Raw genomic sequence first — 15,386 nt, forward strand, 5'->3', positions numbered from 1 at the left:
GTTGCTGAGTTCAGGCGATGGAGCGCCTGCCCGGCTAAGCTCCGTAAGTCTTTCTTAAGTTCTACTGATCTAACTCCTGCTGTGATTAATACCTCTTCTCAGTTTGCTCTTCCTGTTATATTACAGCTGTCCGGAAAGAACATCCAGGTACCCGCTATTATTGATTCGGGAGCATGCAGTTGTTTCATGGACTCTACTTTTCCAGCCAGACACTCAATTCCTTTGTCACCCAGGACTCAAGGACTTCTTGTTCATCTTGCTGATGGGTCAGCCATCAAGTCAGGACCTGTCACACAGGAGACAACACCTCTGCCAGTTACCATTGCCAGCCACCATCGAGAGCTACTACCTCTTGACATCATCTCATCACCCCTGTTTCCTGTCATTCTCGGCATGCCCTGGCACAATCCTCATCATCAATTGGGCCACTAGAGAGGTTACCTTTCCATCTCCTTATTGCCAACAACATTGCCTTCAGGAAGTTTCCAATGATTCCTCTTCATTACTATGTCTGGACTCTGAGATCCGCCAGTCAGTCCCGGAGGTTTTCCAGGATTTCCTGGATGTGTTTAGTAAAAAGGGTGCTGAGACTCTCCCTCCTCACCGAGTGTATGATTGCCCTATTGAGCTCCTCCCTGGGGCCGAGGTTCCTTTTGGGAGAATCTTCCCTCTAACCGAACAAGAGCCGGGTACACTCAAGGAGTACATCGATGATAATCCGAGAAAAGGATTCATCCGCCCATCCACTTCTCTGGCAGGAGCTGGCATATTTTTTGTGGAGAAAAAAGACCATACTCTGCGACCCTGTATCAATTACCGTGAACTCAATAAAATTACTAAAAAAAAATCACTATCCTCTCCCCTTAGTACCCAAGCTTTTCCAGGGACTGGGGGATGCAAACATTTTTACTAAACTTGACCTTCGAGGAGCCAATAATCTGGTCTGGTGATCAGGGAAGGTCATCAGGGAAGGTGATGAGTGGAAATTGCTTTTCGCACACGATTCGGACATTTCGAGTACCTGGTGATGCCATTTGGACTTTGCAACGCCCCTGCCACCTTCCAGCACTTTATTAATGATATGTTTCGAGATTACCTGGACCTGTTTGTTATTATTTACCTAGACGACATTCTAATTTTTTTCTCCTCCATTGACAGTCATCACAAACATGTTAAATGCGTTTTAGGTCATCTCCGCCAACGCGGCCTATACTCCAAAGCTGAAAAATGTGAATTTGAACGACAAAGCTTACAATTTCTGAGATTGATTATTTCCATGGAAGGCATTAAGATGGACCCTCAAAAGATCTCTGCTATTTTGGATTGGCTTGCTCCTACAGATAAAAATGGGATTCAGCGATTCGTTGGATTTGCGAACTTTTATTGAAAATTTATTAAAGGTTTTTCAACTATTATTTCCCCTATTACTCAGCTAACCAAGCAGGGAGTCAGTTTCCACTGGACTCCTGAAGCCCAGGCAGCCTTTGACTCTCTCAAGAAACTGTTTACCTCTGCCTCAGTATTAAAACACCGTGACCCTGCCTTACCGTTTATCGTGGAGGTCGACGCTTCTGAAGTTGCTGTTGGTGCAGTGCTCTCACAACGCCAAGGACCCAAGTCTCTCCTGTTCCCCATTGCCTTCTTCTCCCGTAAGTTGTCTGTCCCGGAAAGGAACTATGATGTCGGGGACCGAGAACTTTTGGCAATTAAAGCTGCTCTAGAAGAATGGCGCTACCTGCTGGAAGGGGCAGCTCATCCAGTTCTAATGTACACAGACCACAAAAACCTGGAATACTTGAGAACTGCAAAAAGATTGAAACCACGTCAAGCCAGGTGGGCATTATTTTTTTCTAGATTCTCTTTCCATGTTACATACCGGCCCGGCTTAAAAAACACGAAACCAGATGCCTTGTCCCGTATGTTCAGTGACTCGAACAACTGCACCAGACACCATTCTGTCCGTGGAAAATTTTCTTCTGGTGCAAGAAGATCTACTTGTCTGGGTCAAACAGGCTTCCCTTAATATTCCTGCCTCTCTGGAAACAAAGTTCCAGGCAGGCCCTGGAGACTTATTTCCATGGACTTTATTGTGGAGCTTCCTCCCGCAGAAGGTCATACCGCCATATTTATAGTCGTAGACCAGCTATCCAAGATGGCACACTTCATTCTTTTGAAAGGAACACCATCTGCCCCTGAAACGGCACAGGTTTTAAACCCAGGGACCAGGTATGGCTATTCACCGTGAATCTAAGGCTAGCTTGCCCTACCAAGAAGTTGGGTCCTAGGTTCGTGGGCCCTTTCTCGGTAAAGAGAAGGATCAGTGAGGTGGCCTACAAGTTGGAACTACCGGATTCCTTTCAGGTACACCCCATTTTCCATGTCTCCTTACTTAAGCCTGCTGTGGCTAACCCTTTTCCAGGACAAAATATGGATCCACCTGAATCCGTGATTGTTAATGGGGAAGAAGAATATGAGGTAGAAGCAATCATGGATTGTCGGAGAAGAAGTAATCAGACCCAATTCTTGGTAAAATGGAAGGGTTACGGCCCAGAAGAAAATTCTTGGGAACCTGAAGGTAACGTTCATGCCAAGAGACTAATCCAATCTTTCAAGAGATCTCACTCCGAAAAGTTAGCCCGGTTGGGCATCCGGAGGCTGCCCCTTGGGGGGCAATGTCAGGAAAGGCTTGCTGGGACTAGCAGTTCCACACAACTGTGTGCGCGCTTGCGGTTTGCCTATGCGCGGGCACGCGAGTACGTGAGTTCGCGAGTACCAGCTCCAGGCGCGCTATTTAAACTTCACTCCTTACTTAAGCCTGCTGTGGCTAACCCTTTTCCAGGACAAAATACGGATCCCCCTGAATTCGTGATTGTTAATGGGGAAGAAGAATATGAGGTAGAAGCAATCATGGATTGTCGGAGAAGAAGTAATCAGACCCAATTCTTGGTAAAATGGAAGGGTTACGGCCCAGAAGAAAATTCTTGGGAACCTGAAGGTAACGTTCATGCCAAGAGACTAATCCAATCTTTCAAGAGATCTTACTCCGAAAAGTTAGCCCGGTTGGGCATCCGGAGGCTGCCCCTTGGGGGGGCAATGTCAGGAAAGGCTTGCTGGGACTAGCAGTTCCACACAACTGTGTGCGCGCTTGCGGTTTGCCTATGCGCGGGCACGCGAGTACGTGAGTTCGCGAGTACCAGCTCCAGGCGCGCTATTTAAACTTCACTGTGACAAGGAAACTGTCAGGAAGGGCATGCCAGCACCCAAGATGGCTGCCGAAGAAGATGACCTGTTACCTCTGCCTGTCAGGAAAGGCATGCCAGCACCCAAGATGGCTGCCGAAGAAGATGACCTGTTACCTCTGCCCCTGTCAGAATGCCATTGGTGCACACACACCCTGTGACAGCTTTTGACACCCAAACAGGCTACTTAAACTCAGTCAGTTTCCAGACTGAGTTCTGTCTGCTCTACAGCGTTCCCTGTGTATCCTGCAATTACCTACCTGACTTCCGTTCCTGTTGTGACCCGGCTTGCTTCCTGACGTTACTGTTTCCTGCCTGCATCCGACCCCGGCTTGTCCTCTATTCTGCATCTGCCTGCTCCTTTTGCCACTTCACTGCCAGTCTGCTGACGACCCGGCCTGTAATCTGATTCCTCTTCAGCCTCTGTTCCTGACGTGCCTGTTTGTGTATGACCCGGCCTGCCTGTACCTGCCTTCTCTTCAGCCTCGAGGGTGCCACCATCCCTTCTGCTGCACCTGCACTTCTGCCTGTGGGGACCGGTTGTCTACTCACTCCAGCTACCTGCCTACCACTGCTCTGGGATTCCTACAGACACCTCTACAGCCCGGCCGAGTGCTTCGATCCAGCTCCAGGTTCAGCGATCCTGCCAGGCACTCGTGCAACTCTGCATCTCGGTGCTTCCTGTCAGCTCTATCAGGGGCTCCAAGTCAGAGTTGTAAGAGAGGCCATCCTCTGCATATCAGGCTCCATCACCAGGTATGTGACAGAAACCCTGCTGTCTGATCTACAGCGTTCCCTAAGATATACCCATGTATTCTGATCTGTTCCTTTGAAATCCGGCTTGCCTTGTGACTACTCTTTGCCATCCGCCTGCACCTGATCCCAGCCTGTCCACGACCTTGCTCTTGTCTGATCTGTACCAGTCTGTTACCAATCCGGCTTGTTCTGTGACTCTCCTTCTGCCTCCTGTATCTGCTCCAGTACCGCCCACCTGTGTATGACCCGGCCTGCCTGACCTTCCTGTGTCTCAATCCCTGGGACCATCTTCCTGCATCCTGCGAGTGTCTCCCTGCTTTGCCTGCTTCAGCTCCTGTCTGCTGCATCCCACCTGCTGTTCCAGTTGTCTCAGCATCATCCAGAGATCCAGACCAGCCATCCAGCTGTTGATCCTGCCAGGCACTCGTGCTGTCCTGTACTCCTGTGCTTCCTGTCTACTCTACCAGGGGCCGCGAGTCAGGGACGTAAGAGAAGCCTCCCTCTGCATATCGGGCTCAACGACCAGGTATGGGGCACTAACGCACTCAAATATACTCCATTAAACGTGCATGACACACAGAAATGTACTGCATTTAACGTGCAGTAACACAAAGAAATATACTGCATTAAACGCATTAATTCGCCCAGAGTACGGTGAATTGTCTGGAGACGAGAAGAGAGCAAATTGGGCAATAGACCCATAAAAACAAAGAACACATTGCAATACACAACTACTTCTCGCAGAAGATGAAGCAACACAGAGAAGGAGGTTCCGCATCTCGTCCTGTCATGGTAGGATATGTTTGTCTGTCTTGCACCACCACGGATAAGAAAATCAAAAACATTTTTTGTCTGTGTTGTGTCTTACCTCATGTAGAAAGACACATGCTCAAAAAATGAGCTTTAGGCAGTTCTCTTCTGTGCAAAGGGCTAAAAAGAGATTGTAGACCGTCCACTTTGGGACTATACTACATGAGAATACAGTGTTTGCTGTACATCTCTTCTCTGCTGTCCTGTCTGTCTCGGTTCTAAAGTGTGGGAAGAGGGTGTACCCCTTTACAGCGGATAGACAATTCCTTGTTCTGACAGACACCCATCAAACAGGAACTGAGGAGAAATCTCCCAGATGAGGGCCAATGATAGGAAGTATGAAAATACAGGTTTCTCCTAGGGTTGGGATTTTAAAGGCACAGATTGTGACAACAATATTCTAAAATGCAATTTATCAATATTCTAAAATGCAATAGTATCAAAATAGGTAATGTACAAAAATATAACAAAATACATATAAAAACAGTTAGAACTAGAGATGCTAGACTAACATAGGAGGAATAACAGCATTATATCGTGTATATGAATTGACATGAAATAAAGATGTTGTCTGAATATGATACTGGTTGCATGGACAATTCCTACGCATTTCGGAGTAACTTGGACTCCTTCTTCAGGGATAGTCTGTTATGCAATTTAGTACAGCTTATAATCTAAAAAATATAAAGAAACATATTATACATCCATTGAACACTAGATGGCAGCAAAGTTGACAGGCCCCAAAAGGGGATAGCAGTTGGAGAAAATGTGCCTGGTCAGAAGAATTTGGGCAGGAGACCGCAGATGTGCATACTGGAACCAGTTTGGCATCCCTGGAAAAGGGAGAAGGGTAATATATAAGAAGTACGTTTATACAAAGAGAAAGGGGTATATTTGCATGGCTCTATTCTGCAGATTGACTGGGCTTTTAAGAATACGCATACCTGGAGTAGCTGAACTTTATCACTATATACTTAGTGAGAAATTATTGTATTGTGGCTTCTAGTAGGTCATATATTCAATTAGTCCAGCGGTTATACCTTGAGACACTGCCTAGGGGGCCCCAATAGAGCAGTTAGGGAGGAAGACTGGCTAAGTGTCCATCAACCAAAAGACATCTCTATCAAACAGTCTAATATAAACAGATACAGATAAGCATCTATATCAGATATATGGGACACCCACCATCTGCCTTTACTGTGGGGGGAGAGAGAGGTTTTCTTTACTACCAGAGACAGCCCAAATACTGTCGAAAATGCTTTTTGTACTGCCATGTCAGTGCTGATTGTGACATGATGCAGAAATGCTGGTTTGCAAGTGGGTCATAAAGCCAGTGAGTGTGGGGCTAGCTGTACATGTGACATATGTCACAAAGCGGGACACTTTGCCAAACAGTGCAGTGAATACTAGAGGTGGAGGAAGACTTTTGCGGAGGCTGCCGGGGGGGGGGGGGCGGAGGTCTGCTGGTGAAGGGTCAGGGGAGGGGGCCGGCGGGGTTCCCATGAATGGGAGTCCAGCTGGCAAGCTCCCTAATGCCCAGACCAATGATGCTGTGCCCGAGGAAACGGCGTGGACTAGTAGCGGGGTGAGAGACCGGAGTGGTGGCTACGGCTAGTAAGCCGGTTCAAGCCCCGCTGCCCCTGGGACTGGTACTCTGGAGGGCATGACAGTAGGACATGTGGAGGATGTTGTTGTGGTTTGCAGGGCCCCCTGTGAAGAGGAGGAGATGGAGACCAGCTCTCCGAGTGGACGGTTCCCTTGGGGTGTCGGAGCTGACTGGCAGGGAGGTGGAGCGGGCTGTCAGGTCACTGGCCAATCGGAGCCCACTCTCCCCCATAGGACCTTTTTGGGAACTGTCTTCTAACAAAAAGGATATGGTAGAGGTGGAGAGTGGAGAAAGTATAGAAAGTGCCCAGTGAGAAACCCTCCCCGTGGAGTTTAACCTGCACTCTTCGGTGAAGTGTGCACGGAGGGAGGGGGTGGGTACAGAGAGTGAAGGGGAGGAGCTCCCCTTGCAAATTAGTTTTTCTGGGGCTTCGGGTGAAGAAGCTCTTCGGCACTTAGGAGGAGGCAGAGAAGAGAGAATGATGAGTTTGGATTGGAAGGGGGATGCTAAAAAATTGTAATGATGGCTTGTATGATTCCTTTTTTCTTTGTGAAGGCTTTAACCATCTGAGTGGAGAAGAGGAGAGGCTGTATGGGCACCTTGCTGTCGTTCAAGAACGGGGGTGGGGGTGGGAATTCTGATCAATAATACTAACATCTAGGTTGTGTCTCATGAAATACTGATCCCAGGAAGATGTCTGTCTGTGGTGATAGAGTATGCAGGTGAAAGAGTCTGACTGATAAATTGTTATGCTGCAGCGGACAGAAGGGAGCGCAAAGATTTTCTTGTGGTTGCGGCTTCCAGGTAGGATGACCACGATAGTGGCTGAAGACCTCAATTGTATCAGGAAGAATGAGGATCAACGGGGGGCTTGGGGAGAGGGTTGTGAATGTTACCTCAAGGTTCCTTAATGATCTTGTTGTGGATTTGAGATTGAAGAATGCTGCGGTGGCGGTGCAGGGGAGCACATCCTCCCATACTTACTTTTCTGATAGTGGGACAATTTCTTCCCGCATTGATTTTCTCTTTTTGTCAGAATTTTTGGGTCTTGCTGACTATAATACTACTCATGTCCTGTTTTCTTAAAGGGGTTGTAAAGGTTCACGCTTTTTCACCTTAATGTATCCTATGCATTAAGGTGAAAAAACATCCGACAATGCTGGCCCAGCCAGCCCCCCCCGTTTTACTTACCTGAGCCCTCGAAAGTCCTGCGCTCACTCCCGATATCCTCGTCGCCGCTCAGCCTGGCCATTGACTGGCTAGAGTGGATGAATTGAAAGCAGCGCAGCCATTGGCTCGCGCTGCTGTCAATCACATCCAAAGACGCGGCGCGCTGGGGGGGCGGGGCCGAGTGGTACAGTCGGTGGCTATAGCTGCCGGCTGTATCACGGGAGCGCGCCCACAAGAACTCAATACCATGCGAGAGAGCTCGCATGAAGGTGTTTAGTTCTTGCGGGGAGGAGCCGAGACAGCCGCCGAGGGACCCCAGAAGACCAGCTTTGGGGCCACTCTATGCAAAATGAGCTGCACAGTGAAGGTAAGTATAACATGTTTGTTATTAAAAAAAAAAAAAAAACCTTTACAACCCCTTTAACATGTGTTGATTTCATGTAAGGTGGAGGTGGGAGTGGGAGTAAAGTTTGGTGTTGGGCTGTGGAAGCGAAACTGCTCTATTTTAAAAGATGAAGATGTGTGCAGGAGGTTTGAAGTGTTCTTTGGGAAACTGGTGCTTTAGAAAATAGAATATAAAACATTACTGTGGTGGGATTGGATAAAAGGGAAGGTGGCGGGATATTTTAAGAGGATTTGTGCACAGAAGGCTAGAGAGAGGAGAGAAGAGCGCTGATGCAGAAGATCCAATTCCTGCATCAGTGCAGAAGAATGGGCCTGGTGGTTGATGCGGAGCTTGAGGAGATCAGGGTTCAAAAGAACCGCCACGTAGAAGGAAAAGGGCAAGAAAATCATTTTTGAGGCGAAAATTCAGGATATGAAGGAGGGGGAGCGATGCTCCCATTTTTTTTTTTTTTAAAAAAAGGTGATGAATGCTAAAAAAGTGATGAGGTCAATACTGGTAGGAGAGGTGAAGGTTGAAGGAGAGAGAATGGTGGTGAAAGTGGTGTCCTTTTATAAAGACCTATATAGTGGAAAGAGTGTGGCATCGGAGGAGGAAGTGACGGAATATTGTGAAGTGGGGAAAGGATGTCTGGGGGAGGAGGAGGCAGAAGGTTTCATTGACCCAGTGGTGGAAGAAGAGGTAGAGTGTGTCCTTAAAAAAATGCCTAAGAACACGACCCCCGGTACAGATGGCTTCCCTGCGGAGCTATACGTGAGGTTTTGGGCGCTATTCAAGGAACATCTGGTGGAGTTAATGAGATTCTATATGAGTTCTAGAATGGTCTCGCGCCATGAAAGAGGATGTGATTACTCTGATATTTAAAAAGGGAGAGAGGAGAGACATTAAAGACTGGTGCACGATTACGCTGCTCAATACAGACTATAAGCTGCTGGCTAAGCTGTTGGCAAGTAGGTTGAGCTTGGTGGTTGGGAAGTTGGTAGGTGAGTGACAAGTTTGAAGATATGGATTTTGTGTGTTGGTTTTTTGAATTGGTGGAGGGGAATGTGGCTAGACAAAGGAAGGTGTGAACATTTATGGTCATTCTGAGGGAGGTGCTCTGGGATGTGAGATGCAGGGAGAAGAGAGGGAGACGTACTGTGTCCATGGAAGACTGTGTTAACTTGTGTCTGGCTAAGCTGTATGCAGTTCTTCTAGTGGAGAGGAGGAGGATAAGGGTGAAGAAAGCGGATGAGTTTTTGGGGTGGGGAAGATGGGGGGCAGGGGAGGGATGTGAGGGTTCTACTCTACTTATTTTGTGTAATTTTATATGACTTTTTATGTAAAAAATTAGAAAATTACTTACCTATATGATGGTTGAAGTGCAATGCTGTTGAGAACCGATTTGAGGTTTTTCAGTGGAATGTTGAACTGGAATGGAACACCCATTGCTTGTTGAAATTTTATTCAGTTTGAAACGTTGCATGTTTTGATCTAAAGTAATGCGTGCAGTAACATGTTTTCCGGTAAATGCTTTCAGAGCAAGCAGCATCAGGCATGATTTTGGGGTATTCTTACTCTGCGTAACACGTTAGGCATCATGCCGGGGGGTGAATGTATTTATTTGTATGCTTGGAACTGTATTGTTATGTAGTGTATTTATGCACTGCGTCGCAGTACAGGGTAGAATGTAACCCATTACTATGAAAAATAAAGTATACCTTTAAGAAAAAAAAAATGGAGTGGCAGTCCAGGGGTGCCATAATCTCACTGTGTATTGGCTTCACATTGAGTGATTGGCACTCAATCTCACTGTGTATTGGCTTCACTTTGAGTGATTAGCACCAAGGTCACTGCACCATAACACTTTTTTCACATCTGCTTCTAGGGCCGGGCCTTTTGGCTGGGACCAGAGGAATTTTTTATTCCTGGCCGAACGGCCGGCCATTTTACTGAGCTCAGTGAAGCTGGCCCTCCTACAATCAGCACATATAAACTTTCAATTGCGTTTCTCTAATGCTACGTTTGTTCTGTTTTGTGCTGCAAAAATTTCCATTTATGTGGCTTTTATTTTTAAGATATTATCAATTGTATTTTCCAGTTTATGACATCACCTGGTCCCCCTACAACAGCCAAATGTTGTGATCATTTATTACTGCGCAAGATCACCCCCCTTTTTTCCTATTTGATACTATGTTTGTTGTGAACACTTTAGATTTTGCAGCCAGTTTTAGTTATTGATTGTTATGATTTTTCACATTTAATATTCACTATTGATTTATCAGGTAGCGTGAGGGACTCACACATTCATTCATATAATATATATGGCCCTTGGTGCTGAGGACTGAAAAATTGTTTAAAGGCATCAGTCAGCCGGCCACCTTCTCCACCACTTTGCAAGGGTCTGGAAAGGCATTACACAAACTTTTCTTCAAAGCCTCCTTAAGATGTTTCATCCTCTGCTCCCTCTGTGAAGGCAGGATGAGTTCTGCAACTTTACCCTTGTGACGTGGATCAAGAAGGGTTGCCAGCCAGTAATGATCCCTTTGATACTATGAATCCTAGGGTCCTTTCACAGGCTTTGCAGAATCAGGGAGGCCATGCAGCGTAAGTTTGCAGAGGCATTCAATTCTGAGTCCTCTGGATCACTGAGGATGACGTTGTCAGGAACTACCTCCTCCTAGCCACGTACAACTCCTTGGGTTTTTGGGGACTGAAAACCATCCCTTGAACACTGCTGCCTGTTATCCTCTACATAAATGCTGACACAATCCTCCTCCTCCTTTTCTTCCCGTGTGGTTGGCTGCCCCGCAGGAATGCTATCTGCATAAAGGGTGCCTTGAGAGGAAAGGAAGTCCTCCTCTTCCTACCGCTGTTCTGCCTCAAGTGCCCTGTCCATAATTCCACGAAGAGTGTGCTCTAGCAGGAAGACTAGAGGGACAATGTCACTAATGCATGCATTGTTGCTGCTCACCATCCTTGTGGTCTCCTCAAATGGTGACAGGACAGTGCATGCTTCCTTTATCAGTAGCCACTGGTGTGGCGAAAAGAAGCCAAACTCCCCTGACCCTGTCCTGGTGCCATACTCACACGGGAACTCATTGATGGCCCTCTGCTGTGTGTGCAGCTGCTGCAGCATTGCCAATGTTGAGTTCCACCTGGTGGGCATGTCACGAATGAGGCGGTTAGTGGGCAGGCTGCATTCCTGCTAAATGTTAGTCAGTTGAGCACTGGCATTGTATGACCAGTGGAAATGACCACAGACTTTTCTGGCCTGCCTCGGGAGATCTTGTAAGCCTGGGTACCTGGTCAAAAAACACTGTACCACCAAATTCAGGATGTGTGCCAAACATGGGTCAAGTGTCCCTGTTGGAGGGCAGAGAGAAGGTTGGTGCCATTGTCGCATACAGCCATTCGTGTCTCAACCTGCCATGGCGTCAACCACCTCTGAGCCTGTCCCTGCAGAGCTGACAGAATCTCTGCCCCAGTGTGGCTCCTGTCCCCTTGGCAGACCAACTAAAGCACCGCATGGCATCTTTTAGCTTGACTGCTTGCATAGCCCCTTGAATGCTTACGGAGTACTGCTGGTTCAGAGGACAATTCTGCAGAAGAGGCCTTAGAGGATGAAGAAGAGGAGGCGGTGGAGCAGTATCACCACCAGCTTTTTGGAGGCGTGGTGACAGAACAAGCTCCAACAATACATCCCCAGTCCATGACACTCCCACCACCATGCTTGACTGTAGGCAAGACACACTTGTCTTTGTACTCCTCACCTGGTTACCGCCACACATGCTTGACACCATCTGAACCAAATAAGTTTATCTTGGTCTCATCAGACCACATGACTTGGTTCCAGTAATCCATGTCCTTAGTCTGCTTGTCTTCAGCAAACTGTTTTTGGGCTTTCTTATGCATCATATTTAGAAGAGGCTTCCTTCTGGGACAACAGCCATGCAGACCAATTTGATGCAGTGTGCGACATATGGTCTGAGCACTGACAGGCTGACCCCCCAACCCTTTTAACCTCTGCAGCAATGCTGGCAGCACTCATACGTCTATTTCCCAAAGACAACCTCTAGATATGACGCTGCACATGCAATCAACTTCTTTGGTCAACCATGGCGAGGTCTGTTTTGAGTGGAACCTGTCCTGTTAAACCGCTGTATGGTCTTGGCCACTGTTCTGCAGCTCAGTTTCAGGGTCTTGGCAATCTTCTTATAGCCTAGGCCATCTTTATGTACAGCAAAAATTCTTTTTTTCAGATCCTTAGAGAGTGCCATGAGGTGTCATGTTGAACTTCCAGTGACCAGTATGAGAGAGTGAGAGCGATAACACCAAATTTAACACACCTGCTCCCCATTCACACCTGAGACCTTGTAACACTAATGAATAACATGACACCGGGGAGGCAAATTTTGCAAAATTCCTACTAAATATAAAAGCTTAACCTGTATTGTGTGAGTAAATACCAATTTTTTGTAACTTTTAAATTGCGTCTCTTTGCGAAATGGTGAAAATTGAACAGGCGCAAAAGTGTTAATATCCAAATTTCTCTAAAAATCTGAAGGTTTTCATTGGTGGCACTGATATGCACTGTGGGCATTGGCAGGTGGCACTGGTGGGCACAGATGAAGTGGCTGTGCCTCTTTCTCTTCAGGACCGATGTCCCTTACACAGAAGCCAGCGATCGGCTTTTTTTTCTTCTCACGCTGTCAGGAGAGGAGAAAAAAAAACAATTACCGATCTTCTGTTTACATCACGTGATCAGCTGTCATTGTCTGACAGCTGATCACGTGATAAGGGGCTGGTCTCTGATCACCCAAGTCTCATTGACTCGGTGATCTCAGCTTGCGCACCCTGCGGGGGGCGCGCGGGGAGCGTGCAAGGGGGAGAACGTCTATTCATGGCCTCCCGGCAATGCAGGTCCGCGCTGTAGCTGTCATTCGGCTACAGCGAGGACAGGAAGCGATTAAGCTCCTGAAGTCGCTCTGGATATGTTTTATCCCCCAGACCGCTTTCCCATTTTTGTTACCTGTCTCTGGACTTCTATTTGATCAAAATCTTTGTGTAAGTGATGTCTCCAGAACTGGACACAGTTTTCTAAATGAGGTCTCACTAAAGAACTATATAGAGGAATCAGGACCTTCTTCCTCCTGCTGGTGATCCCTCTAGTGATATAAAGATCTGCAGTATATAGAGGAATCAGGACCTCCTTCCTCTTGCTGGTGACCCCTCTAGTGATGCATCCCAGAATTCTATTCGCTTTCCCCAGTGCCTCTATTTACAATCATCTGAAATAAGTACCCCGAAATCTTTTACCTCTGTAGTGCTGACTAATGCTGTACCCCCAATGCATTATTGTGGGTTTTACATTGCATCTATGCAGGGAGCCATAATGGTCACCCAGACTTGACTTGAAGCATATCTTCCTCTCTTCATCTCCATTCAGGGTAAGGGGATTATTAGTTTACAGAAGGAAAACAACATTGTTTGTGCTTTCAGTTCAGGAAGTGACCATTTTATTCCTGGCAAATTTTAACAGGTAGTTCCTGTTACTGCTAATGTAGAGGTACCCCATGAGGGCTGCTGATTGACTCTATACCCCACTGGCTACGCCGACTCTGCAGATCCTCTCTTACCTCTGACACCTTGGGTTCCATGCTGTAATAGGATGTTATCAATGAAAAACTCACACCATGTCACTAAACCACTCAAAGAGTTTACTAAATTGAATGCTAAACACAAATGAACAATATGAATGAACACAAACAATATATGACAGTTGATAAACACAAGCCTAGATATGAAACTGTGAACTTAATAATCACCGTAGTAAGCGTATGCAGACAGTTGTACAATGGGACAAGTGTTCAATATGCTCCAAAACCTATATTAAACACCTTACCACTGAAGCCTCAATACACACACCAAATTGCAATATAATGTTACTTACATTCAATAATACAATGCAATATTTAACCTGTACTCAAGGGCTCCTCCTAGGCTGTAATTCAATGTTCAAACTGCAAAGTAGAACTGTGATGCTTCGCAAAAGATGATAAAAGTTCCTTGACTCCGGATATCTTCAGCTAGCCTGTAGTTTAAACTGCAGTATTTGTAATCCAACAGGGCAAAAGAAAGAAAGCAAACTGTAGAATAAATGGTACATTGATAACAGTGTGACTGAAGAAATATGACACTTGTAACTTCCTCCTTATGTGTGAGTGCAATACAGTACTGACTTTACAGCACAGGGAATAACAAGCCCCAGAGTTCAGCTGTATGTGGCCTATGAATAAGTAGAATCACTTCCGTGGAACTACACGTCTCACCAGCAGTCTGCAAATAACTCACTCAACAAACAGTGCACTTTACTGAAATGGGCAGGTGCCCTCTCACCACAATAGACTCAGAGGCTGTGAGGCTCCGTCCGGACTCCCCACCTGATGTCTCAGTCTGGTGAAAAGATGGCGACGTCATGTTGTACCCATCCCCCGGATGGCTGAGATGCAGGAAACTTCCAGATGTCCTGGCACTGGACACCGATACGCTTGCTAAGCTGACAGGGCTGTACTCTGAAATCCCTCAGAGGATGGCGTTCCTGCTCTGCACTGTATAGGTCGCAGTCTTCTGGTCACACACACAGACCTCCTGCTGGCAGGTATTGAATGACGTCCAGAGAGAGACCGAAAGATGGCCGCGCTTTTCCTTTTATTACTGTTCCCAGCATGCAGTGCTGCGCGCTTTGCATTGCCTGTATTGTAGTTCAGGCCTGATCCAGCTAACAGAGTCACTTCCTCCTCCAAACTACATCTCCCACAATTCTTTTCAGCCTTGCTTCTCGGGAATTAAAAGAAAGTCCTAACAGCATTAAAATTAGACTAGAGGGAGCCAAACTCATTTGCAACCATAACAACTTTAATGCCTTATATTAGCAAACCCTTGGCTACACTAAGAATTTTCTTAGCGTAAAAATTAAAAGTAATGCAGCCACCACATCTTAGAAATGGCATACCATTTTTGTTTTTTGATTTTGATATCCTTTACCAGAAGATTCTGCTCTGGAGAACACTGCAAGCACAGAGTCTTCCCCGGTAGCTGACAACTTCAAAGCTAGTTATTAGATCCTTGGTTGATGACAGCCCTATGAGCTGCCCAATACATGAGGGGGGAAGGCCTGGCACCAATCAGAGAAATCCACCAGCTCAGAATTTAGCATTACAAAGAAACTACAGATTAAAACCTAACTCCAAATTTTATTTTTTAAAAAGGGTTAAAAGTTCTTCGGGTTTTCATTTTTGTCTGTGACCCCATTGGCAAGATTTTCCCTGACTTCCGGTGCCTGTTACACCCAAGTATTGGGGGTGTGGATGCATTTCACAATTAGTGTGTCATCAGGAAGCTCCTTGGCACTAATTGCGAA

This window comes from Aquarana catesbeiana, linkage group LG10, assembly GCF_042186555.1.
Source record: "Aquarana catesbeiana isolate 2022-GZ linkage group LG10, ASM4218655v1, whole genome shotgun sequence".
Classification (NCBI taxonomy): Eukaryota; Metazoa; Chordata; class Amphibia; order Anura; family Ranidae; genus Aquarana; species Aquarana catesbeiana.